This window comes from Limulus polyphemus, unplaced genomic scaffold, assembly GCF_000517525.1.
Source record: "Limulus polyphemus unplaced genomic scaffold, Limulus_polyphemus-2.1.2 Scaffold6736, whole genome shotgun sequence".
NCBI classification, from domain to species: domain Eukaryota; kingdom Metazoa; phylum Arthropoda; class Merostomata; order Xiphosura; family Limulidae; genus Limulus; species Limulus polyphemus.
The window spans coordinates 11,021-15,999 of NW_013672346.1; the positions used below are offsets into that span (position 1 = coordinate 11,021).

Here is a 4,979-nt window from a genome sequence, read left to right on the forward strand (position 1 = left end):
CTGCTTCATCAAACTTGTAGAAATTCCATATAAAAATTAAGTTACAGAAACTACAAGTAGGCCTCTAATTAGAATAATTTTTTTCTAACTTTTATAAATTACCTATATGAGATCTCTAATAACTGTCTATGCTTCTTAATGTTGTCGTATAATTACAGTTTTGAAATGGTGCTTTCGCCATATCTCTAATTAGCTATCGGATTTTTAGTTCCACTCTGGAATTAGATAAATAAGATCATGCATTCTGGAGTATGCTACATCAGTACTTGAAATCACGAATGTATAAATCTCGTCAGAGACGTATTTTTTCGAGACTATAGCTTAATATACTGTTGGAAATGAAATCCAATAAAGTTGGTCGAGTTTCTTGTTCTTGAAAAGAAACGATCAATATCTAACAAACGAAGACAGTTATTTGTTTCACACCCCTTCACTGTACTATCCATCTCTGACATTAGCGACAGCTGAAGACGGCTATTTCCTATTTTTATGAATTGATGAAGTGAACTCGTTCTGCCCAAGCTATTAACAATGGAAAATCAACTAAAAATAATTAAAAGAGTTGTTACTTTATCGTTGTTTTTGTAACAGCCATGATGTCTTGATTTTAGGCTTGATTGAAGTACTTACAGATGCTTTAACCGTAGTGTAAGCAACAAAAATTCAATGGAGTATGAGATTGGATGATATTAATGTGTATGCTAATTCCATCCCCACACCGATAGAGCACATAGGAGCTAGTGCTGAATTCCTGCTATTTTAATGCTACATAACTCCTGAACGAGATACCAGTTTATCACTGGTTGACCTCAGCTACCCGGTGATACCCATTATACAACTAGGTAGAGCGAAACAATTGGAACAAAGTGTTTTCTTGCTCTAGAACACAACATTTCGCTAGAAGCCTTGACCTCGTAACCTTCCGACTACGAGTCTATACCTTTAACCACTGGGCCACGCTGTAGACGTTAGTACAGTATAAACCCGTTAACCTTTCTAGGAAGGAGAGAGGAATTTGAATTCACAACCTGAACGACATCTTGTGATTACGTGGACCAACAGGTCAGGCCAGAGAGTCGTAGAACTCAAGAATTGCTGTCCCTAATATATAACTCTTTGTCAAGGGAAGGGCAGTTCGCCAGCTGCACCCGCCGCCACAGAGCTTTTATCCACCTCTATTGATTCGAATAACAGGATTGACTGTCACGTTTTTAACGTTATCACAACTAAAAGTGTAAAGCATGTTCAAAGGCATGACGTCTCGAACCCTGGACACTCCAACACGCTAACCACAAAGTCACGTGTGACTCAAAGGTGAGTGGAATTATCTTTGATATCAGTTTAAAATATCAATATTGTGCTAACTTGGTGAAACTTGTAAGCTTAAAATAGATAACTCTAAAATATAATAGTACTTCAAAACACCTATAATATTTAACTATTATGGGATGCTATAGATTAGTATTAACTATTATTAGACGTTATAGCGTGTTTAACTATTATGGGATGTTATATAATATTTTAACTATTATGGAATGTTATAGAGTGTGTTCTAACTATTATGGGATGCTATAGATTAGTATTAACTATTATAGGACGTTATAGCGTGTTTAACTATTATGGGATGCTATATAATATTTTAACTATTATGGAATTTTATAGTGATTTTTGAACTATTATGGGATGTTATAGTGGTTTGTAACTATTACTAGAATATAGCCGTCAAAAATGACTTGGCAACCACTACCATCCCTACCCCATAGTATACCCTAATCTCACATTTCATAACTAACTAAAAATATATAAATTTTGCGAAATCAAGCTTAACCAACAAAGAGGTAGAAAATGGGATGTTATACTGTCATTAACGCTTTCACGTTCCTTTTTTGTTAACAATGCGTTCCAACAATGGCTTTTATATCATGTTGCTTAGCAGTAAAAGTATAACCTAATATTGTTGTTAATAGGCTATGTGCTGAAAGTTTAAAATGAAATGTATAGACTAAAAAATATTTATTGTTTTCTAATTTAGAGGTTCCGTTAATAAAAAAGGCTTGTTTTTTTTATTATTCGTTTTTATTATTTAAGTTTAAAATCGGAGGAAAAGTCAGAGGGAAGGTTACCTTTATAAACAGGTCACATCCTGTAAAGGAGCAACAATGGTTCTACATTTATGTTAAAATGGGCTCAGAATACATACACTGAGATCCAGAATAAATCAACCTAATAACCCGAGCGAAGCCGGGTACTTTCACTAGTACTAAATAAATCTCAGAAATTTAATCTCAGGGATTTACGATACTTTGCTTTAGTTGATTCATTAATAAATCTCTATAACATCCCATAACAGTTTTCAAATCACTATAATAGTTAAAGAAAAACACTATAACATCCCATAATAGTTTTCAAACCACTATAATAGTTAAAGAAAAACACTATAACATCCCATAATAATTAAAACACTCTAACATTCTATGGCGGACACATTTCTTTTCTATGTAGTTTTTCGCATAAAAAAGATGTGCACGTGCATGCATGCACGCACGCAGTTAAGTAATAATACCCAGGTGCATACCCTGAGAGACCACTTAGTATGGGTACAAAATTTCAGGTTTCTAGGTTCTTTGCTCTTGGTGCTATGGAGGTCTCATACTCTTTCCTATGAGGTTTTTCATTAGCTTGCCACACAAAAAGATGCACACCTGCACACGCACATGGATAAGTAATATTACCCAGGTGCACACCCTCGGGGTCCACTTAGTATAGGTGCAAAATTTCAGGTGTCTTGGTTCTTTCCTCTTGGAGTTATGACGGTCACACACACACCGACCCACAGACACGCTCTTTTCCTATTATACATAGATGGAGTTAAACTTAGATGGCTACTTTAAAATAACACAAAATCATTTTCTATGTTATATCTATAATAGTATTATTAAGCAATCACACACACACACATGCTGTGAAATAGCGAATTTTATATTTTTTTGTTATGATTTTGTTTATCGTTAATTTATTATTCATTCTATCGTTTAGTTTAGCTACGAATATTTGTTTACATTAAAACGCTAATTCATCTTCTAGCTGATCACGTTTATTTTGAGTAAATACGTATGAATTATGAAACGGACACCAGCTTCCCTAGCGATGACGTATAAATATTATTAATGTTGCAGAAGATTATGTACATTTATAATCACATGAGATGTATTCTCGTGACCTAACGGAATGAATAAATATCCTGCCATCAGCTTCATAACCGGAGTCCCGAGATAGTTAGTGAAAAATAATTATTGCTATTTGACACTCAATATTGTTATTAATATAGAAATATTTTTTTGGAATGTTGTGTTTTTTTTTGGAATTATATATTTTTTTCTTCTGGTTCCTTTTTCCTGATTCCATTATTTGAAATGATTAATATTGATATTTATGTTTTATTGTTAATTAACATTTATATCAAGTCCTGGACATGCACGTATTTATTAACTGTGCTTTTGGAACGTGCTAACTTTTATTCCAAGTGTTGTTACAGTTTAATAAATTGTTTTTTGTTGAACCCTGGTTGTAACAGCGTGTTATTTCAGTCCGTTACAGTGCTTAAAAGCTTAGCTTTTCTAACCATTTACTACAAGTTTAATTTCATATTTAGATGTTGATGATTGGTTGAGCAGGTAGAAAAAGTAATGACATCACCATAAGAAGGGATAAATTAATTTCAGCGGAATACTTGAACCTTAGATATTTTGAATGATATTTTGACCACCATATGTTATTTGTATGTAAGTATCTATAAAGATGTTTGTATGCTACTGTCTTATGAACACGCGAAGCTATTTTTCGTATCTATTATTTGATCGTGAAACTTTGTACGATTCAATTCACGTTTTTCACCAGGAAGAAATAAAAACAGCTCATCCTTGAGATCTCTTATTGGTGGATAAAACACGCCATCTTCCAATTAAATATCCATTAAATTCACAAAATAATGAACCCACAATAGCTTCCATAATGATAATAAAAGGTAGTTGCTTCTCTGACATCAACCCCTTTTGGCAGTTATTGCTTTATTATACATGCTTTTTACTTAAGTTCATGGGCCGAGCGTGGCCCACTGATTATTGTGCTAGACTGTAGAGCTGATGTTTCGTGACTCGTGTCTAATTGTCACTAAAATAAGAAATCGTACTCCGCACTTTCGGACTTTGGATGTATTATAAGAGTGACAGACAAATCCTGCTATTCGGTCTCAGAAGACTTGTTTCTTTGTCTGTTTTGAATTTCGCACAAAGCTATAAGAGAGCCATCTTCACTAGCCGTCCTTAATTTAGCAGACAAGAGGGAAGGCAGGTAGTCATCACCACCAACCGCCAACTCTTAGGCTACTCTTTTTACCAACGAATAATAGGATTGACCGTCACATTAGAACGTCTCCACGGCTGAAAGGGCGAGCATGTTTGGTAGGACGGGGATTCGAACCCAAGACCCGCCAGAACCCAGTCTCAAAAGAGCAGTTCAAGAGCTGACGATGGGTGGTGTTAACTAACTGCTTTCCCTGCAAGCTATCATTTCAAAGTTAGGGACGACAAGCACAGATAATTCTCGTGTCTCTTTACGTGAAATCCAACAAACGAACTTAAAATTTATTTCACTTTAATATTTAAACTCCTTATTTTACATTCGAAAACTTAAAAATACAACACGATCATTGTGTTCTTATACCCCTGGAGAGGAATGGTGAACGTTTCAAAAAGCGTTACAAGTTGTCTCTTTATCACCTAATGAGAGCTAAATCGAATTACGTCGTGTGTGTCATCTTTCTTTGATAAAACCAGGTGTTCTTTAGAATGAGTGTGCTTTCTGAGTTGAAAATAATTTTCATAAAATATATTTTTGGTTGAGGTGAGGCATCATTCAGCCTTGTGATTACTTTGAGTATAACATTATAATGTAAAGAAAGAATAGCAATAAATATGTAT

The 4,979-nt window shown here is 34.4% G+C and overlaps 1 protein-coding gene across 1 annotated transcript in view; it reads left to right on the forward strand.

Annotated features, from left to right (window-relative positions):
• Positions 1–1,243: 1,243 nt before the first annotated feature.
• Positions 1,244–4,979, forward strand: part of LOC106474026 (vasopressin V1b receptor-like) — an 18,069-nt gene continuing 14,333 nt past the window's right edge. The window contains exon 1 of the mRNA XM_022402410.1: positions 1,244–1,314. The gene's annotated coding sequence lies outside the window, so the exon portion shown is untranslated. The remainder of the gene's footprint in view (positions 1,315–4,979) is intronic.